Raw genomic sequence first — 23,168 nt, 5'->3', positions numbered from 1 at the left:
TATGGAAGGGGGTAGGAACCAAGAGCCTCAGTTTTGTATGGAAGTCAATGTACCCAGAGGAGGATGAAAGCTAGCTGTCCTCCAGCTACAACATGGTGCTACCCTACAGAGTGCTGTTGAGTATCCTGTAGACCTTCATTACAAAACAGTGTGTTTTAATCAATTATTTGGTGACATGTGAATATATTTAGTGTAGTTTTATCCCAAAAAAAATATAACTTTTTCAATGTAATACCATTTTTGTTTTTGTGAAATTCACTGAGGAGGATGGTCCTCCCCTTCGTCCTCTGAGGAGCCTCCACTGCTCACTGTTGAACAATCATTTATTTGACATGACTGGGGAGGGGGAAAAACATGAATATTTTCCCCTACCTGTATGGTTTAGCTAGCTCTCCCAAGCCCCTCCCACCTTCTTGTGCCAATCAGGACTTTCTCCTGCTGCGATTAAACTAACTCCCGAGCCCCCCCCCCTCTTTTGTCAATCAGGACTTTCCCCTGCTGCGATTGGACGACGTGGTGGATGACCAATCCAACATCGTAGGTTTCTCCATGCTCAACAGCAGCCATCCCTTCTACCTGGAGTTCATCAGGAGTCTCAACCTGTCCTGGAGGGAGGGCTGTGACCTCAGCCCCTACCCCGGCCCGTCGGTGAGAACCGGAATCCTTGTATGTGGTTGTACTCATACACTATTACTGTGACTAACACTCATACTCATACTCACTCTCTTTCATAAACTGTAACTCATATCTTCTTCAAACACTCATATATTGTGTAGTCTTACTGTCACTCGTATACTAATTATTTACCAGCACTCATATACTTGTTACTCATATCGTTTTCTCATACAATGTCACATACTGTTACTGCTGTCACTCATATACTGCTACAGTAATTTACTCATACGGTCAGCTAAGTATGTTTGTGTTCTCCCTACTGCTACGTTATCCACGTGCTGTTACCCGTTATACTCTCGACTATGATAACTTATACTGATAAAGTATTATATATGTTATACTATAACAGTGTAATGACATCCAGTTCTACATTCTCACTCATACACTTACTCGTACGTGCAATGCCACACATTTATGCGTACATTTCTAAGTCATACACAGCGGAGGGGGCTGGTGGGATGAGCTATAGGAGGACGGGCTCTTTGTAATGGCATATTGAAACCACATGTTTGACTCCGTTCCATGAATTCTAATCCAGCCATTACAATGAGCCCGTTCTCCTATAGCTCCTCCCAGCAGCCCCCTCTGATTGACAGACTTTATCACTATTCCTTTTTACACGGTCAAACTGCCAGTTGAAGTACACATATTGTCATGCTGTCACTCACAGTCTGCGTGTTTCTCACTCTGCCAGGTTGACTGATGCCTGATCAGATGTCATTCATTTTTAAAGGGATACTTCGGCATTATGGCAATGAGGCTCTTTATCTAGTCAGGTGAACTCATGGATACCATTTTTATGTCTCTGCGTGCAGTTTGAAGGAAGTTGCTAACCTACACCTATCGCAACTGCTAACTAGCGTTAGCACAATGACTGGAAGTCTATGGATATCCTATTAGTATCTGCTAGCATGCTAGCCGATACCCATAGACTTTCAGTCATCGCGCTAATACTTGTTAGCATTGGCTCGCGAAACTACCTCTAACTTCCTTCATACTAGACACAGAGACATAAAAATGATATACACGAGTTAATCTGACTCTGAGGAAGTAGATAAAAGGCCTCGTATCCAAAATCCTGAAGTATCCCTTTAAGATTTGATTGAATCACACAGCTTTGGCACAGACCACAGTGCCACCTTGTTGACTGAGTAGCGTTACATCTATCCCAACGTTTCTCACTCTTTTTGTCTTTCTTTCTCGAGCTTCATGCCTGCCTCTCTCATCTTTCTCTCCATCTCTCGCTTTCCTTCCCTCCCTCCCTACATCTTTCTTACTCTCTCTCACATTTGTATCAACTACTCTCTTACTCTCTGCTTCCCTCCCTCCCTCCCCCCTATCCCCTTCGCCCCTTCCCTCTCTCTCTCTCTCTCTCTCCCCCACAGCTGTCGTCGGCTCTTATGTTTGATGCGGTGCATGTGGTGGTGGGGGCGGTGCGTGAGCTCAACCGAGTCAGGAGATTGGAGTGAAGCCGCTCAGCTGCACCACTCCTCAGATCTGGCAACACGGCACCAGCCTGATGAACTACCTGCGCATGGTACTAACACCTGCTCTCTCTTTACCCAACGCTGTCCCAATGCTGTCCCAACTATCCCATTTTGTATGAGCCAACTGATTCGTAATGTTGTTGACTACAGAAACCGTTAGTTCACCTGTGTGTCCCAACTAGCCAGTTGTGCCACCTGCATATAAGCCAACTGATTGCTGTCTTGCCTAGGAAACAATGTAACCTTTTCCTGCAGTGGGCTAAATCAGGATAGAGTGTCTCTTGATAGTCTTAAGTACAAACATGGTGATGGGCTTGAAAAAAGAAGGCACCTGTACCATGTCAGTTATAGAATTGAAATGTATTACATTTTGAGTTTGCTTCCTAATATTACACATTATATACATCACAGAAGACTGAAATATAACAAAACTGTTTGACGTAGAAACACCGGATCTTCTTTTTTTTTTAAATGATGTTGATTAATTATGAAATCATAAAAATGATTAATAACATTCCACCTATGAGGTCATTTGACTGCAGGAAAGAGCTACGACAGGTTGTGTCCCAATAGGTCCAGCGCTTAGTTGAAGTATGCAACATGGCATGGTACATTCACCTGTTACTGAACACTCTCCCAACTAGCCTGGCTAGCTACTTATGCGTTTTCCACCTTAGCCAACTCGTTCTCCTGCCAAGGCAGCAATGTAATGTTGTTGAGTACAGAGCAGTCAGGTACCAATAGATTCCATGCTTAGCTAAGACATGGCCGCCTTTGGTCCTGAACTACAGAAGTAACAGGGGTTGTGGGACAAATCCATGTAAATTCAGTACATTTGCGGAATGAATGGCATTTCTGAAATGGATTGGAATTTACCCCAACCATACCAGTAGGCTAACTAGTGAATAGCACAGCTCCACTTCGCAGTACATTAGAGCTTGAAGCACTGTCCTATAACCTTCCTGTCACCTTTGGGAGTTTCGGTCGTTGCCATGTATACCACTGCTCTTGTTTTGTGGGCGTTGTTGCTGTTAGGGTGGTTGGTGTGTGTTGTGGTCTTGATGGTATTCTTCCTATCGTCATTGTTGCGCTCTGCTGGGCAGCGTATTTTCTCTATTTTCTCTCCATCCTCTCCTCTCCCTCGTTTGGGCATCTCTTGTTCTTCCTCTCTTTTAGGGTGCAATTCATCCTGAATCTCTCTTCACACCCTCCATCTTGCTTGCCTGCCTTTTGTTTTAGCCATACATCTCTCTGTCTTTCCCACCACTGTCAACCCTAGCTATTGTCTGTCTGTTTGTCTGTGCTGAATCTTTCCCTCTCCCTTTCTCTCTGTTCCTCTGTCCCTCTTCTCTTTCGGTTCCACATAATTCTTCTCTCTATTTGCCGCTCTCTCTTTCCCTGGCTACTTGAAATAATAAATGTATGTTTTTCTCTCTATCGTGCTTCCCCTCCCTCCCTCCCTCCCTCCCTCCCTCTCCCTATGTCTCTCTGTCTCTCTGTCTCTCTCTGTCTCTCTGTCTCTCTGTCTCTCTCAGGTGGAGTATGATGGGTTGACCGGCAGGGTGGAGTTCAACAGCAAAGGCCAGAGGACAAACTACACCCTGAGAATCCTGGAGAAGCACCGTGGGGGTCATAAAGAGGTCAAGGGATCATGGGTTCAAATGTCACTGGGTCATGGTGGGGTCGGGGGGGAATGGCTCAATTTAGGAGTTGATTTGACAAGCACAATACATTTTGACTAAAACATACACATTGATCATGGGTTCAACCTTATTCTATATCTCTTCCTCTTCATCCCCCTCTCCTCTCTTTCTTTCCTTCGTCATCCCTGTGTATAGATCGGGATCTGGTACTCTAACAACACATTGGCGATGAACTCGACATCTCTGGACATCAACATGTCGGAGACGTTGGCTAACAAGACGCTCATCGTCACCACCATATTGGTAAAGACATATTGGTTTCGCACATTTGCATTGGTAGATGTGAAACTGTTGGTTTTCTGTTGGCCATTTTGGGTCAAACCACATTTCTCAAGTGTTCAAGATTCATTTGAGGGCGGCAGGTAGCCTAGTGGTTAGAGCGTTGGGCCAGTAACTGAAAGGTTGCTGCATCGAATCCCCGAGCTGACGAGGTAAGAATCTTTCATTCTGACCCTGAACAAGGCAGTTAACCCACTGTTCCCCGGTAGGCTGTCATTGTGAATAAGAATCTGTTCTTAACTGACTTGCCGAGTTAAATAAAGGTAAAAAATATATATCTTTTAAATGACATAAAATTGACCAAGAACAAAAAAGGAGCCAGTTAGGGGTACACTAATAATTTAATTGTACAGTAACTTGTAATATCAGTTCTATACACCTCATCAAGTCAGTGCTAAGTACTGTAGATGTTAATGTCATTCATGGCTAATAAGTCACATATAGCCCCTTAATGACAAATCATTTCGCCAGTGACCTCTATGCAAGAAATTACAATATATGTAAATGTGGGTATGTGTTCGCATTACAAGTAAAGAGTCAGCTCCTTCAGGACACTGTTCCTTCTTTGAATAATGATGAAGAAATATTCAGCAGCTGTTTGTTTGCTGGATGTTTACTTCAAAGATATATATTACATGTAGATTTCCATTTCAGTCACTGAGCACACAATCTTATCCAGAGCGACTTAGTTAGTGCAATCATCTTAGAAGTAGCTTTGAGAGACAACCACACATCACAGTCATAGTAAGCAAATGCATCCCTTAATAAGTGTCTGTTAGCAAAGTCAGTGCTACATATAATAACAAAAGACACGCGGGGGGGGGTTATTTTTTATTAATTTATTTAAATCAACATGTTTCGGGAAAATGCCTTCGCCTTCTTTGAATTATAGCTCTTGAAGGACCTTTTGATGTCCTTCTATTGCAGGAGAACCCGTATGTGATGCATAAGTCCAACTACCAGGAGCTGCGGGGAAACGACCGGTACCAGGGCTTCTGTGTGGACATGCTAAGAGAGCTGTCGGACTTGTTGAAGTTCTCCTTCAGGATCAAGCTGGTGGATGACGGGCTGTACGGAGCGCCTGAACCGAATGGATCCTGGACAGGCATGGTGGGAGAGCTCATCAATAGGGTAAGCGCACACACACACACACACACACACACACACACACGCACGCACGCAGGCACACCGTCTAGACGACTGGCTGTAAAAGTGGGTCAATGAGGTGGGTCGTCAATCAGTCAAAGGCAGCCTGTGATCGCCACGATAACTCATGAGAAGGCTGTCTAAAATCCTTGGTTGTAGAGAGCTATAGGGACGGGCAGGCTTTGCCCCTGCTCTGCGCTACAATACGTGATGCAATTAGTCTAAAATCCTTGGTTGTAGAGAGCTATAGGGACGGGCAGGCTTTGCCCCTGCTCTGCGCTAAAATACGTGATGCAATTAGTCTAAAATCCTTGGTTGTAGAGAGCTATAGGGACGGGCAGGCTTTGCCCCTGCTCTGCGCTACAATACGTGATGCAATTAGTCTAAAATCCTTGGTTGTAGAGAGCTATAGGGACGGGCAGGCTTTGCCCCTGCTCTGCGCTACAATACGTGATGCAATTAGTCTAAAATCCTTGGTTGTAGAGAGCTATAGGGACGGGCAGGCTTTGCCCCTGCTCTGCGCTACAATACGTGATGCAATTAGTCTAAAATCCTTGGTTGTAGAGAGCTATAGGGACGGGCAGGCTTTGCCCTGCTCTGCGCTACAATACGTGATGCAATTAGTCTAAAATCCTTGGTTGTAGAGAGCTATAGGGACGGGCAGGCTTTGCCCCTGCTCTGCGCTACAATACGTGATGCAATTAGTCTAAAATCCTTGGTTGTAGAGAGCTATAGGGACGGGCAGGCTTTGCCCCTGCTCTGCGCTACAATACGTGATGCAATTAGTCTAAAATCCTTGGTTGTAGAGAGCTATAGGGACGGGCAGGCTTTGCCCCTGCTCTGCGCTACAATACGTGATGCAATTAGTCTAAAATCCTTGGTTGTAGAGAGCTATAGGGACGGGCAGGCTTTGCCCCTGCTCTGCGCTACAATACGTGATGCAATTAGTCTAAAATCCTTGGTTGTAGAGAGCTATAGGGACGGGCAGGCTTTGCCCCTGCTCTGCGCTACAATACGTGATGCAATTAGTCTAAAATCCTTGGTTGTAGAGAGCTATAGGGACGGGCAGGCTTTGCCCCTGCTCTGCGCTACAATACGTGATGCAATTAGTCTAAAATCCTTGGTTGTAGAGAGATATAGGGACGGGCAGGCTTTGCCCCTGCTCTGCGCTACAATACGTGATGCAATTAGTCTAAAATCCTTGGTTGTAGAGAGCTATAGGGACGGGCAGGCTTTGCCCCTGCTCTGCGCTACAATACGTGATGCAATTAGTCTAAAATCCTTGGTTGTAGAGAGCTATAGGGACGGGCAGGCTTTGCCCCTGCTCTGCGCTACAATACGTGATGCAATTAGTCTAAAATCCTTGGTTGTAGAGAGCTATAGGGACGGGCAGGCTTTGCCCCTGCTCTGCGCTACAATACGTGATGCAATTAGTCTAAAATCCTTGGTTGTAGAGAGCTATAGGGACGGGCAGGCTTTGCCCCTGCTCTGCGCTACAATACGTGATGCAATTAGTCTAAAATCCTTGGTCGTAGAGAGCTATAGGGACGGGCAGGCTTTGCCCCTGCTCTGCGCTACAATACGTGATGCAATTAGTCTAAAATCCTTGGTTGTAGAGAGCTATAGGGACGGGCAGGCTTTGCCCCTGCTCTGCGCTACAATACGTGATGCAATTAGTCTAAAATCCTTGGTTGTAGAGAGCTATAGGGACGGGCAGGCTTTGCCCCTGCTCTGCGCTACAATACGTGATGCAATTAGTCTAAAATTGTGATGATTAGTTGATTCATCAAATCGGGTGTTAGTGCTGGGATTGAGCAAAACCCTGCTGAGTTCTCTAGGACCATGGTTGGTGACAACGGATCGAAAGGGTGTGAAGTCATGCGTCTCAATCAAAGTCTGCTGATCGCCAGGTTAACCTGTAGCTCTCGGAGAACTTCCCGGGCTCAAAGATATGCTTATTGAAACAGTCAGATCATTGAAAGGGCCTGTGACCAGACGTGTCTGTCAGGGGCTGGTATGTCAACTGAAGTTGACACTCGACATTTATCAAACATAACCCAAAGAGTGTGTATCAAGGTGGCTTTCACTGGCACCCACCTGCAGTTCAGAGGAGGGGTTGAGCGGGAACCGGTCCCTGAGGAAGGGGGAGCAGGCAGCCAGCACCACTTTGTGACAAAGAGCAAAATGTACCAGAATCCGTAAGGCACTTAATGCTCCTTCGACTGCTATTGCCATAGTAACAACACGGTGTCTAGCACTACTGTTGCTGATACGTTTGTGACTGATAACGATATGTTCGCCACAACGCCATAGACTCACCCGTTACTTCTACCGCCACTGCTGTTGCCACAACTAAAAAGGACAATTGCAATTACCGATGCTATCTGTGTGATTGCTGGCCCTATCTCGACTCCCGATAGCATCTAATAATGCCGTTACTGAAAATGGTAATGATAATGATGATGGCATCCATAATGACCTTACTTTCCCCCAGTGTGAGTGGAGCTGGTGGGGTAGTGGAGCCGTGCGTGACCTATCCGGCGTATTAAGAGCTTAATCAAATGTCTCTGTCGCTAATTATACAGTGGTGCAGCCTGTGATGCCCTAGCGTAGGTCGGCACACACACACCCTGATGAACGCACGTGTACACACACGTGTGTATACACTTAGAAAAAAAGAGTTCCAAAAGGGTTCTTCGGATGTCTCCATAGGAGAACCAATTTTGGTTCCAGGTAAAAACCTTTTTGGTTCTAGGTAGAATCATTTTGTGTTCCATGTAGAATCCTCTGTGGAAAGGGTTTTTACATGTAACCAACAATGGTTCTTCAAAGGGGTTCTCCTATGGGTTCTAGAGAGCACTTTTCTTTCTAAGAGTGTACACGCTCTAAGTGCACACACATGCGCTCATGTGGAGTGAACACGCTCTTGGTGGCACACACGGAGAGACACACACTAATGGATATGCAGAGTGAGCCCTCACACACAAAGTTATGTAAATTCCATGAAAATATACACTCACTAGATTTTTTTAATATGCATACTTGTGCAGTAAGCACACACACACACACACACACACACACACACACACACTAGCATTGCCTAAACAGTTCATTGAATAACACACTAACACACCCCCTTCTCTCCCTCTCTGATACGGCATGATGAAAGAGGGTGAAACTCGTTAACGAGTCTGTCCTCGTTAATCAATTAAGCTGTAGTTAAGGAACTGAGAGGTGTCTGGGGTCTTGTTTTTGTTGGAGCAGCCATGCACTCTATGATGACTATGCCCTCTATGGTGTTTCCCGCCCCTCTCCTTCCTCTAGACCTCCCTCTTGAAGACTCTTCTCCTCCTGCTTTCCTACATGTCAAGACTGCTTTCAAGTCCTCCTCGATAACATCCTTTAAAAAAAATGTATATATCTCTCTCCATCTCTCTGCTCTCTCTTCGACTCCCCTCTGTCTTATATCTCTCTCCATCTCTCTGCTCTCTCTTCGACTCCCCTCTGTCTTATATCTCCCTCCATCTCTCTGCTCTCTCTTCGACTCCCCTCTGTCTTATATCTCTCTCCATCTCTCTGCTCTCTCCGACTCCCCTCTGTCTTATATCTCTCTCCATCTCTCTGCTCTCTCTTCGACTCCCCTCTGTCTTATATCTCTCTCCATCTCTCTGCTCTCTCTTCGACTCCCCTCTGTCTTATATCTCTCTCCATCTCTCTGCTCTCTCCGACTCCCCTCTGTCTTATATCTCTCTCCATCTCTGCTCTCTCCGCTCTCTCTTATATCGACTCCCCTCTGTCTTATATCTCTCTCCATCTCTCTGCTCTCTCTTCGACTCCCCTCTGTCTTATATCTCTCTCCATCTCTCTGCTCTCTCCGACTCCCCTCTGTCTTATATCTCTCTCCATCTCTCTGCTCTCTCTTCGACTCCCCTCTGTCTTATATCTCTCTCATCAATATTTTTCTCTCGCTCTGTTGTCTTTTCTCTCTCTCTCCCTTCTCTCTCTCTCTCCCTTCCCTCTCTCTTTATCTCTCTCTCTCTCACACTTTCTTTCTCTGTCTATCTCTCTCTTTCCCTCAATACCCCCCTCACCATCCCTCTCTCCTACAGAAAGCAGACTTGGCGGTAGCTGGGTTCACCATCACCTCAGAGAGGGAGAAGGTCATAGATTTCTCCAAACCCTTCATGTCCCTGGGCATCAGCATCCTGTACAGAGTCCATTTGGTAAGATGACCACGGAGACCAGTCCATTTAGTTATGATTTACCACTAATGGTTCTGCACTGTTATTGAGTACAGATTATGTGTGCTGTACTACGTTGGTGCTTTTCCACTGTGAGAGTTGTCACGGCTCTTGCCATGTCCTGAGTGTCATTCCTAGCTATGAAAAAGCAATGGAAAGCAATGGAAAGCAATGGAAAGCCTCCAGCTGGACCAGGGGTGCAGTGGAATGTACACTGTTTTATACATTGTTGTTACTACCTCGGCTAACACTTTATTTCTGTGCCTATAAACTGATTATAGACCGTGATAAAATGGTTTGTTAAGCATTAGCAAAATGTCTATCAGACGTGGATGTATTTAGTCCCATAGGTGAGTACATTGCATGTATCAATCATTTCTTATGAGGACACGTAATCATATACAAGTCATGATTATAAGGATGTATTCAAACTATGATCATGATGAGTATTTTAACGTCTGCTGATAAAGTGTCACCTCCAACCGGATTCATCCAAAAAGCAATTATCACATATGGACAACAAACAAAACAAACCACATTACTCTGTAGCCTAATACATTCCATTATCAATGTAATTACTCAAGCTGTCGTGGGTCGTATTCATTAGGTACCAAATTGAAGAAAATGGACTGAAGCAACTTGTTTCCATGTTTCTGCTGCAAAACCTTTTGCTCTGTTGAGTCCTAATGAATACGACCTTGTACTCACATTGCCCAGTCTGTGATGCAATCAATGCCAATACTCTGCCCCATTGTGTTTGAAATCTGAACTGCACCGTCCGCTATCGATCTCCGTTAACACTAACTTTGTCCTCGTCCTCCAATCAGGGACGGAAGCCAGGTTATTTCTCCTTCCTGGACCCGTTCTCTCCGGCCGTGTGGCTCTTCATGCTGCTGGCCTACCTGGCTGTCAGCTGTGTGCTCTTCCTAGCCGCCAGGTAGCTAACTACACCACCTAGTGGGCTGGGGGACACCTCAACCTGCATATACACTGGTTAGAGTAGCCTGGTGGTCCTATATCTGTTGGATATGCAGCACAAACAGATCTGGGACCAGAGGTTATACAAGTCTTCTTTCCCTCATCTACTTATCTAATAGAGAGAAGCAAAATGCAATTTTGGGGATCTTTTTTTCACTCATTAAGACACGATGCTAGTATGTGTGAATCATGTGTTGAAGACATAAAGCATATGTCGAAGCTCATAGTCCACCTCTCTCACTGTCCACCTCCCAGGTTGAGTCCGTATGAGTGGTACAACTCCCACCCGTGTCCTATGGGGCGAAAGGACATGCTGGAGAACCAGTACACCCTGGGTAACAGCCTGTGGTTCCCCGTGGGAGGCTTCATGCAGCAGGGTTCTGAGATTATGCCCCGCGCCCTGTCCACGCGCTGCGTCTCCGGGGTCTGGTGAGTGTGGGAGTTTTTTTTGGGAGACGTGTGTGTGTCTATCTACAGTATCAATCTCTATATTTCTTCCTCCGCTCTTCCTCCACTTTACTCTTCTCTCAAAGCTACTGTTCATCAGATCAAGCAGATGGCAGTCATATACTGATGGGAATTATATTGTGCCGCAGTATTACACCCAACCTCACTCACTTCTCACTCTAGTTTGTTAGCTCCGTTAACTCTGAATTGTCTTGATACTGCAATGCACTGCTCAGAATAAAACTGGGTTTAACCTAAAAGGGTAAAGTAGTGCAATAAGTTACTTTTTTTGAAAACTATGTAGATGCTCAGACGATCAACAAACATTTCATGATATCAGTGCAACAGCGTTCTGTGAATGGGAAGAGTTCAACAATTTGTCATTTTGACCTTCACAAGGATTCAGAAAAAGAGCAGAACTTTGAGGTGTAATAAAATGGGATGGTCTCCTGGACACAAATTAAGCCTATTTCTGGACTAGGGTTCTGGTAACTTACCCACATTTCCCTGAAATCCTGGGTGGAAGATTCCAAGAATCAGGAAGGAATAACTAGTGAAAAAGCAGGAAATGCAACCAGGATTTTTGGAAAGAAAATGGCATTTTGGGATAGGTACCATAATTCTGCCACCATATTCTGGACAACAACTAAGATCTTATTGTAAGGATTGTCGTCGGTGGAAGAAGGATCGGACCAAAGCGCAGCGTGGTAAGTGTTCATGATGATATTTATTTGAAACGAACTGAACACTGAAATACAAAACAATAAACGATGTGAACAAAACGAAAACCGAAACAGTACCGTGTGGCCCAAACACTCACACGGAAACAAACACCCACCAACCAAAAGTGAAACCCAGGCTACCTAAGTATGATTCTCAATCAGAGACAACTAACGACACCCGCCTCTGATTGAAAACCATACTAGGCCGAACACAAAGACCAACAGACTGCCCACCCCAACTCACGCCCTGACCATACTAAAACAAAGACTAAAATAACAGAACTATGGTCAGAACGTGACACCTATAGGTATCTTTTTTTAGTCCAGGACTAGGCTAGGCTTAACTTTGCCATAGTGTAACTCGTGGTAATATGCCTGTCCCCTGTCTCTCCATCCCAGGTGGGCGTTCACTCTTATCATCATCTCCTCCTACACGGCCAACCTGGCAGCCTTCCTCACTGTTCAGAGGATGGAGGTGCCCATCGAGTCTCCTGACGACCTGGCTGACCAGACAAACATCCAGTATGGTACCATTCAAGGAGGCTCCACCATGACCTTCTTCATGGTAGGGATTGTATGCTGTGTGTGTGGGGTGGGGGGTGGGGGTTGGGGGGTGGGGGTGCAGGACATTTGAACAGATCATACATGTATGTTTAGAATTGCAGGAAATCTGCTTTAAATATGAAAAAGGCTCATTGCAATATGTGTAGAATTGCAGGAAATTAGCTTTAAAACAGCTACTTTTTCTCTCAGCTTCAAGGAAAAATGTGTAAAATGGCATGAGATTAGCTATAAAACTGCAACAAAAAAATGTGGTTGGGGCCTTGCTCAGACGGGGGGGTCCATTCTAAGCTGCGCTATGCCACTTGTGCAGGGGTGTGTGTGTGTGCGTGTGTGTGTGTGAGAGAGAGGGGATGGGGGTTCATGTGTATGTGTTGGGGGTATCACAAAAAGTTCAAAACCCTTCTTGTCTTGCCATGACAACCTTCAACACACCCATCAACAGAACTCGCGCTACCAGACGTACCAGCGCATGTGGAACTACATGCACTCCAAGCAGCCCAGTGTATTTGTGAAGAGCACAGAGGAGGGCATCGCCCGCGTGGTCAACTCCAAATACGCCTTCCTGCTGGAGAGCACCATGAACAAGTACCACCGCCGCCTCAACTGTAATCTCACCCAAATAGGTGGTCTTCTCGACACCAAGGGCTATGGCATCGGCATGCCCCTGGGTGAGTGGAGAGGGAGTGTGGTCGGGGGGGTAGGGGAGAAGGAGTGAGGACTGCCATCCAAATGCCACTGAGTGAGTGTTGGAGAGGGTGGAGGAGAGAGAATGAGGGAAGGAGAGAAGGATGGGTTAGGAGGCATGCTGGACACCAAGAGTCACGGTTTCACACCCTAACCACTAAGAGCTCTATTCTTATTGGGTGTCATTTCCCTGGAACTTATCATGTTATTACACTTCTCTCATTTTATTTTGATGATAAACCTAAATGTAAACTTGCATGTTCTTGCTGGAGGCCCACTTTAACATCAAACCCACCTGGTTTAGATGGATTCCTGGCTATGTATTACAGCCTCGGGACATTTTTTCCCCAAAGAATTCCCAGAATTTCAAAACATCAAAGTAGGCCTCAGACATACAGTATCACATTTCCCTCAAGGACTGACCAGGGATACGGTTCCTCTTTCTTTCATCAACATGCCTTTACATTGCCTTCCAGCTCAAAGGTCAGAAATAACTCACATCTCATCACCCAACATTTTCTTTTAAGAAGCCTGTCGCCATGGCTACAGTTGCTTCTTCCTCAGCAACTTTGATGTTACACAAGTAGGTGGTCCTCAGCAACAGATTTATTAAGGACAGGCTTGGATCCTTGTTTTTTAGGGGGGGAAGTATGTATTTACACGACTCCAGCTATGTGGGAGTTCTTTCGCCTTCCCTATTAGCCGGGGGTGGAATTGGGATGGAACGCTTGGGAACAGAGGTCCCACAGTGAAAATCTCAGGGGGAACATTTTGACATTTAACATTTTGTTAGTGGAGATCCATCTGTGGAGTTCACAGATGGTTCCATCCCAGCTAACTAGCCTATTACTGAATATTAACAGTATGTCTGACTGGCCTACCTTACAACCTCTGACTTACATGTACAGTATAATTGGTGTTTGTTGTATTTGCACAACAGCATGGATGCCAACCTCTAAGGTTACAGTTGGCTCACATGTAGTGCAGAGTCCCAATTATAAATGTCTCTCTCTCTCCCTCCCTCCCTCTCGCTCACTCACCCCCTCCCTCATTTTCTTTCTCCATCACCACGTTCTCTACCTCTTTTTAAAGCCCTCTCTATTCCCAATCCTCTCTTGCTTCCTCCATCTTGATTCGATTCAATTCAATTAACTTTATTGACACGATTTGTCACTATCTTTAATCGCCAAGCAATGACACAGGAAGTTAAATCAATAATGAGGACATGGTGATACACAATTAGCAACAGTAATATTGTTCTCTCTCTCTCTCTTTCACTCCTCTCCCTCCTTGTCCATCTGTCTGTCTCTCTCTCGCTCCCTCTCTCCTTTCCTCCCGCACTCTGTAACTCTCTCTCCCGCCCTCTCTCTTTCACTCCTTCTCTCCCTCCTTGTCCGTCTGTCTCTCTCTCTCTCCCTCTCTCCTTTCCTCCCTCTCTCTGTAACTCTCTCTCTCTCCCCCCCCCCTCTATCTCTCTCCCTCCTCCCCCTCTTCCTCAGGCTCGCCGTTTAAAGAGGAGATCACTCTGGGGGTGTTACAGCTGGCAGAGAACAACAGGCTGGAGATCCTGAAGAGGAGGTGGTGGGAAGGGGGGCAGTGCCCCAAGGAGGAGGACCACCGAGCCAAAGGTGGGTACAGCACCACCTGTGCCAGTAGTTTTTATTTGATTGAACCTTTACTTAAACCAGGAAGTCCCATTGAGGTCAGAAGACTTCTTTCGCAATGGAGACCTGGCAAAGTACCAGCACTAATGATCAGGGGGCCTGCTCATCTGGGATCACTTTTTCCTTTTTGATCTTAATCAATAAGATTAAATGGACAGGGTGGAGCTGATCCTAGATCAGCACTCCTACTCCGAGAGGATTGAAAATGAATGGAACACTTGTGGGGAAATGAAATAGGACCCTAACCCTAACCCTCCCTCACACACCCTCCCAGCCCAGCATATCGTATACCTTAAGTTAGGCTAGTAAATACACAACTTTTCCATCCAGGAGTGGCTCTCCGTCAGGTCCTGTTCTTGGTAACGACTGCCCAGCAACCGTCAGCCGTCATACAGCTGAGATAATGTTCATTTGTTCCAAACCAGCTCCTATGCAGTCACATTACTACTGTACACAATACCATTTGTATACAATACAATTGCTGACATTTCCTCACGTAGTAGCAAGCACTTGTTCCTCAGATACTCATAAAGTCCATGTATTTTTGGTATCGCAGAATCGTGGTATACAAGTGAATTGATACGTGTAGTCCATTCTATTCCCATCACAATGACTCACAGCTGGAAATGACATTTGCGTTAGATGTGTGTGTGTGTGTGTGTGTGTTTGTGGTGTGTGAATGTGTGTTGGGTTTATTATGCCTCATCCTTAGAGATGGATTCCGCAGTAGGGGGAAACTGAGTCACTGTCCGCCCCACCACCGCTGTTATTGTTTTGTTGACGAAGCGGAGGTGACGAGCCTCTCGGGGGGGGGGGGTACATATTCTGCTGTTCTATAGCGCATGCAATGATGCATGAGGAGAAAAACAGTGTTGGTTTAAGAACAAAACAAATTTGGAAGATGTATTTGATTAGTGTGATGATTACTGCATTTTACCAGGGGGATATAAATGTCTACATGGTGTGTGTGTTTGTGTGCCAAAAGCACATTTGGATTTTGTATTTGCCCCTTTTCTGACGTGTTTCTTATTTTTCATTTGTGCAGTGTCCTTTTGGGACATCTGCTAACCCTTCTCCCATTCCAAATGCTTAGATAGCTACAAGCAACAGACTGAACGATATAGACCCAGACGTAGCACGCTAGATGTTGTTTGTGGTTTGCATATTTGGCAGCCCCGCAGTAAGACACACGTGCGACCCAAATGGCACTCTATCCCTATATAGTGCACTACTTTTTAACCAGACACACTCGTTACAGTTGAGTCATCCATGGGATAAATAAGTGCCCTGAGGTTAAAGCAGGGAGACTTGGGCCTTTGTTTTGATACACTCAACATAACAAGGGTACTTGCTCAGAGCATTCTTATGAGACATTTTGAGGATAAAAAAATAAAATAAAATAAATAAAAACATGTAAAAACCTTTGTGTTGAATATTCTGTCTTCGAAATAGAACAGGAAGAGCTGAAGGGGATTCGTGTGGTTGATTGACTTATTAAGTCAATGAATGCAGGCTTGTTGAATTGTACACACCCACAACAAATCAAATTTGTCACATGCGCCGTATACAACAGGTGTAGACTCTACCGAGAAATGCTAACTTACAAGCCCTTTAACCAACAATGCAGTTCAAGAAATAGAGTTCAGAAAATATTTACTAAATAAACTGAAGTTAAAAAATGTAATAAAAAAGTAACACAATAAAATAACAATAAGGAGGCTATATGCAGGGGGTACCGGTGGTACTGGTTAGTCGAGGTAATTTGTACATGTAGGCTAGGAGTAAAGTGACTATGTATAGATAATAACCGTGAGTAGCAGCAGTGTAAAAACAAAGTGGGGTGGGGGTCAATGTAAATAGTCTGGGTGGCCATTTGATTCATTGTTCAGCAGTCTCATGGCTTGGGGGTAGAAGCTGTTAAGGAGACATTTGGACCTAGACTTGACGCTCCGGTACCGCTTGCCGTGCGGTAGCAGAGAGAACGGTCCATGACTTGGGTGACTGAAGTCTTTGGCAACACACACACTCCCTGTAGGAACATTAGGCCGCTTAAGGTTCACAGAGCTTTTCTCCCCCCTAAGGCTTTGTATAGAGAGCGTGAAAATGACCTTATGATCCTGTGGAGGCTATTTCATCGTGTCCTGGGCTTTTTCTGTGCCCTATGTGTGTGCCAGGGTAATCACAAATATCTGTGTGCGTGTCGTGCATGTGTATGTCCTTACACACAGCCCTACCATTCCCTCTCTGTCCGTGTGTTCGAACTGTGTACATAATTCCTCCGTTCCTCCACAGGTCTGGGCATGGAGAACATCGGGGGCATCTTCGTGGTGTTGATCTGCGGCCTCATCATCGCTGTGTTCGTGGCCGTCATGGAGTTTGTGTGGTCCACCCGCCGCTCGGCAGAGACAGACGAGGTACGCCCTCACTCCTGCCCCGGCCAAAACCACAGACGCACTCCAGTAGGTTACTATGGCAACACAACTCCAGCCCGCCCGCCAGCTCGCTCTCTCTCTCTCCCTCTCTCTCTCGTGTGGTGTGTAGTGCAGTGAGTGTTGTGTTTCGGCGTCGTCGTGTTGATGTGTAAATGGCTGCAAGCAAACAGAGGGTGATGGTCGACGTCTGCGTTTTCCTTTCTCTGTCCTTTGTTTCTCTCCATTTCTCTCTCGCTCCCTCATCTCTCTAGCTCTCTGTCTAGGCTGTCTGTGATTCAGTTCTCTCTCTCTCTCTCTCTCTCTCTCTCTCTCTCTCACGTCTCTCTCTCTCTCTCTCTCTCTCTCTCTCTCTCTCTCTCTCTCTCTCTCTCACTCATCTGTCTCTCTCTCTCTCTCACTCTCTGTCTCTCACTCCTCTGTCTCTCTCTCTCTCTCTCTCTCACTCCTCTGTTTCTGTCTCTCTCTCTCTCTCTCTCACTCCTCTGTCTCTGTCTCTCTCTCTCTCTCACTCCTCTGTCTCTGTCTCTCTCTCTCTCTCACTCCTCTGTCTCTGTCTCTATGTTTTGTGTTGGTCATTGTTATTCCTCCCGCTAGTCCATTGTGTTGTTTATTTCATTGCCGTCTGGGTAAAAAGCTGTTTGTGACTTTCATTTGCCCCTACTTTATCTCTGCTTGCTGCTTTCTTTGTATTTGTGATTCCTGTCTCCGTTGTCGCTCCGTCTTTAGCTTTGTTCTGTATGTGAGATCCTTTTGAATGTGTGTCAGTGTCACTGTAGGTAGCTACTTATTTGTCATATTACCATTGCCCAGAGGTCACACCGTATTTGAACAGTGCAACAAGTTTAGTAAACCTCGGAAGATTTTCCTCTGTCCTTCTCCCACACATTCACACGATCATCCCCTTCTCTCTTTATCTCCCTATCTTGCCTCTCCCTCTCTCTGTCGTTCTCTCTCCATCCCTCTCTCGCTCCATCTTCCTCTTCTCTCTCGCCTAGGTGTCAGTGTGTCAGGAGATGCTGACTGAGTTCCGCAACGCCATCTCCTGTAAGAAGAGCTCACGCTCTCGGCGGCGGCGTCCCTTGGCCAGCACTGGCGGCGTCTTGCGCCACCCCACCCGCCTCCAGCTGGGTGTCCCGAGACCCATCCGCCTAGTCCGCGAGATGCGCCTCAGCAACGGCAAGCTGTACAGCAGCTCGGGCCACCTGACTGGCGGAGGGGGAGCAGCAGGGGGTGTGGGGCCGTAGGGGGGCCCTCAGACATGGGTCCGGGGCCACAGCGCCTCCTGGAGGACCCGCTGGGTGCCAACACCACGACACCCCCTCCCCCGCCCGAGGCTGCCACGGCGCCACCCTCCCGGAGCTGTGCCCATGTGCGGATCTGCCAGGAGTGTCGGCGCATCCAGAGCCTGAGGTCAGCATCGTCCTTCTCACGCATCCCGCCCCACCTCGGCCCACACTCTTCCATGTCCCTGCCCCGCCTCACTCCACCCCCGCCACCCTCATCCACCAACACCGACAGCGAGGGGGGCGGCTGCGGCACAGCGAGCCCCAAGCGACCCAAGCCTAAGCCCACGCCCCCTCCGCGGCCCTTACCCCCGGCGAAGGCGCCCACCACAGACCTGCTGCTGGGGAAACAAGACTGAGGAGGGACGGAGGGATCGGACATGTGACAAGGGTCGAGGGTTAAAAGTCAAATGTCAGGGTTCAACAGAGAAACGCGTAGGAACGAGGAGCGGAAGGGGCTGTGAGCTTGTAGTGCATTGACACGGCAGGATCAAACCACTCTGACCTGTTTGAGGGGGTTATTCTCCAGGGCAGAATTTGCGGAGACACCAACCTAATCAAGGCCGTCCTCCTAAACCAGGAGTCCTGCTAAGCAATGGATCAGGCTGTCTATGGAGTGGGAAATGACTTTTGACCACATATGACCGTTAGCTGCCCTTACGGTGCAGTGAGAGACCATGTGGTGACCGTTCAACAGTAAGCATAAGTGTGTTCAAGCTGCCTGGTTTGGCTTTTGACCTTCTCTCTCTCTTTCACTTGGATCTGATGGGAGGACTTGACCTATCCAACAAGCGCTGGAGAGATTCAGGGGACCATAGAGACTTCAAACACACAGAAACTCTTGCGTTTAAAGAAGTCGGTTCTTGCCAAGAAGATGCATATTTTTTTTCCCCAGAGCAGCTGGAAGAGCTTGAACTTTGGAATTTGTGTTTTCGATTTGCTTTCTGTCAGAGTCTAACTCGCCTAATTTATTTTCTATCTTTCTTTCTTTCTTTCGAATATCTTTTTATTGTCGTCATTGGTTTCTTGGTCACTGTTTAGTTATTGACTCGTGTTTTTGGTCTGTCATTAAAGATCCTTACGAAAGCCAATGTGGAGATCATGACCATTCGTGCGTAAATGAGGTATCTTTCCCACCAGTCACAAGCCCGGGAACGAAGTTCAAAGGTCAATAGTCTAAAGAGGCATTCTCTAAAACACATTCTGACAGTACACCCAGATCACAGGACAATATTACAGTCCATGTTTGCTTGTCAGAGTAGCAGAGAGTGGCCTTGCCTTCCACTGATCAACAAGCCAGTTTTGCCACAGAGTTTTAAACACAGAGTTAGTGTATCATAGCCCCATCAAATTACAACGCAACAGAGCTACAGAGCACAGTTAAACAACACAGTGCGTTGTGAATCCTTCAAACAGATCAGAATTGAATAAACTGGATATAAATAGCAAGAGAAAAGGAGAATACCAAAACTCAGCACAAGGAATGACAAATGAGACAAAACGATGATTACATACGTACAAAGCAGAACAGCAGAAACGTAATGCACAGTCCTGTCTGGCCAATGGTAATAGGAAACCTGTGTTAATGTGTGTTCTGTGTGATTCATATGGGGGTCATAAGTGTGTGTGTGTGTGTGTGTGTGTGTGTGTGTGTGTGTGTGTGTGTGTGTGTGTGTGTGTGTGTGTGTGTGTGTGTGTGTGTGTGTGTGTGTGTGTGTGTGTGTGTGTGTGTGTGTGTGAGAGTGCATACAGAGGAAAGAATGGTGTCGAAGTGTATTTTGTCATATTTCATGCTCTTTCTTTCTCTCTCATTTTCCCTCAGATTTCTATACCAGTGCTAAATGGATTATTAAGGAAATGACGACAAATGTATATTATTACGATTATATTGTTATTATTACTACTGTTGAAGTGTGGGGTACTGTAAGAGGGGCGTAGTCGTCTGATGTTAAATATATAGACACACAAAGGTATTTGGAATAAAAAACAAAAACAGTATACAAACGTCTGAATCTGGTGTCGTTGCATATGTCCGTGCCTGTGTGTGCATGGACATAAACCTGATTTAATATCTAGAAGTTGCACTTTCCTGCTGTATCTAGTTGTGTTATCGGTGGTCTGTCACACAGGATGTTGTACACCGCACTGACAGACTCACACAAGTCATGAGAGGCCTCAACAATACATTCTGTCTCAGTAGAAGGAGCTACAGTGCAGTAGAGTACAGAATAAGAGTCATTCAGTCGGTAAAAGCGACAAGTAGCATGCTTTTTTCATGCTTTTTTCATGCTTTTTTAAAAGTTCATTTTGAGGTCACGTTATGACTTTTCATGTCAGCTGTTGGTAAGATTACTGAATACATTATGACTGTTGCATTAAATAGGGGAGCTAAGAAAACAACGTTTCTTGATATATTCGGGGGATTGTATCTGTCTTGCCACTGCAGATAGTTTAGCCCAATATCCACGCCATCCACACTTGTAAAACCAATCTCTCTCAGGATACTGCAATGGAGAGGGCATACTGCCAGCTGGCCCTTTGTTTGTGGTACTGGGAAAGAACATCACGTTCAATACCACCCTCAACCCCTCAGATGTGGTCAACTTTATCACTGTAGCATGGCATTTTAATGGTGGCAGTGGACTTGTACCTGTTGTCACTTCTGTGCCCAGAGGACATACAGTTGAGGCTACACAGGAAGTGTCATTGAATTCATCTGCCTGCGTCCCAACGTGGACCTTTCATGACGAAAGATAGCAGGATTATTCCCTACTTTCAGGCTTGTTTGTATATACAGTGCCTTGCGAAAGTATTCGCCCCCCTTGAACTTTGCAACGTTTTGCCACATTTCAGGCTTCAAACATAAAGATATAAAACTGTATTTTTTTGTGAAGAATCAACAACATGTGGGACACAATCATGAAGTGGAACGACATTTATTGGATATTTCAAACTTTTTTAACAAATCAAAAACTGAAAAATTGGGCGTGCAAAATTATTCAGCCCCTTTACTTTCAGTGCAGCAAACTCTCTCCAGAAGTTCAGTGAGGATCTCTGAATGATCCAATGTTGACCTAAATGACTAATGATGATAAATACAATCCACCTGTGTGTAATCAAGTCTCCGTATAAATGCACCTGCACTGTGATAGTCTCAGAGGTCCGTTAAAAGCGCAGAGAGCATCATGAAGAACAATGAACACACCAGGCAGGTCCGAGATACTGTTGTGAAGAAGTTTAAAGCCGGATTTGGATACAAAAAGATTTCCCAAGCTTTAAACACACCAAGGAGCACTGTGCAAGCAATAATATTGAAATCGAAGGAGTATCAGACCACTGCAAATCTACCAAGACCTGGCCGTCCCCCTAAACTTTCAGCTCATACAAGGAGAAGACTGATCAGAGATGCAGCCAAGAGGCCCATGATCAATCTGGATGAACTGCAGAGATCTACAGCTGAGGTGGGAGACTCTGTCCATAGGACAACAATCAGTCGTATATTGCACAAATCTGGCCTTTATGGAAGAGTGGCAAGAAGAAAGCCATTTCTTAAAGATATCCATAAAAAGTGTTGTTTAAAGTTTGCCACAAGCCACCTGAGAGACACACCAAACATGTGGAAGAAGGTGCTCTGGTCAGATGAAACCAAAATGGAACTTTTTGGCAACAATGCAAAACGTTATGTTTGGCGTAAAAGCAACACAGCTCATCACCCTGAACACACCATCCCCACTGTCAAACATGGTGGTAGCAGCATCGTGGTTTGGGCCTGCTTTTCTTCAGCAGGGACAGGGAAGATGGTTAAAATTGATGGGAAGATGGATGGAGCCAAATACAGGACCATTCTGGAAGAAAACCTGATGGAGTCTGCAAAAGACCTGAGACTGGGACGGAGATTTGTCTTCCAACAAGACAATGATCCAAAACATAAAGCAAAATCTACAATGGAATGGTTAAAAAATAAACATATCCAGGTGTTAGAATGGCCAAGTCAAAGTCCAGACCTGAATCCAATCGAGAATCTGTGGAAAGAACTGAAAACTGCTGTTCACAAATGCTCTCCATCCAACCTCACTGAGCTCGAGCTGTTTTGCAAGGAGGAATTTCAGTCTCTCGATGTGCAAAACTGATAGAGACATACCCCAAGCGACTTACAGCTGTAATCGCAGCAAAAGGTGGCGCTACAAAATATTAACTTAAGGGGGCTGAATAATTTTGCACGCCCAATTTTTCAGTTTTTGATTTGTTAAAAAAGTTTGAAATATCCAATAAATGTCGTTCCACTTCATGATTGTGTGCCACTTGTTGTTGATTCTTCATAAAAAAATACAGTTTTATATCTTTATGTTTGAAGCCTGAAATGTGGCAAAAGGTCGCAAAGTTCAAGGGGGCCGAATACTTTCGCCAGGGACTGTACATATATATATATATATTTTTTTTTTTTTACGATTACAAACTGCTATATCTGGTATTTTGTTTGCATATGTCTGTGTTTTTGTGCGCAAACATATTTTAATTTGGGACTGAGCGATTTTTTTTAGATTTTCACAGTTCAACATCCTGGCCATCACTAGTCTAACACAGGATCAGTAGCGAACAGTGGAGTACAGCCACTCCACAGTGCTACTCTGTGCCACAGGGTGTCAGGCCTATAGCCAAGGCATTGAGGCAAACAGGAAAATATATTTCACGTAAAGGAGTTCTTAATTCACCTGACTCCTTAAGTCACAGGTTATGAGATACAGTTGAAGTCGGAAGTTTACATACACTTAGGTTGGAGTCATTAAAACGTGATTTTTCAACCACTCCACAAATTTCTTATTAATAAACTATAGTTTTGTCATATGGATTAGGACATCTACT

At 45.5% G+C, this 23,168-nt stretch overlaps 1 pseudogene; it reads left to right on the top strand.

Moving 5' to 3' along the window:
• The window catches only part of LOC115128367 (glutamate receptor ionotropic, kainate 5-like), a 136,682-nt pseudogene extending 116,379 nt beyond the window's left edge, over nt 1-20,303 (top strand).
• The last annotated feature ends 2,865 nt before the right edge of the window (nt 20,304-23,168 follow it).

This window comes from Oncorhynchus nerka, linkage group LG4 (genome assembly GCF_034236695.1).
Source record: "Oncorhynchus nerka isolate Pitt River linkage group LG4, Oner_Uvic_2.0, whole genome shotgun sequence".
NCBI classification, from domain to species: Eukaryota; Metazoa; Chordata; class Actinopteri; order Salmoniformes; family Salmonidae; genus Oncorhynchus; species Oncorhynchus nerka.
Note: the sequence above shows the minus strand (reverse complement) of the source record. Positions and strands in the feature narration are given on the sequence as shown.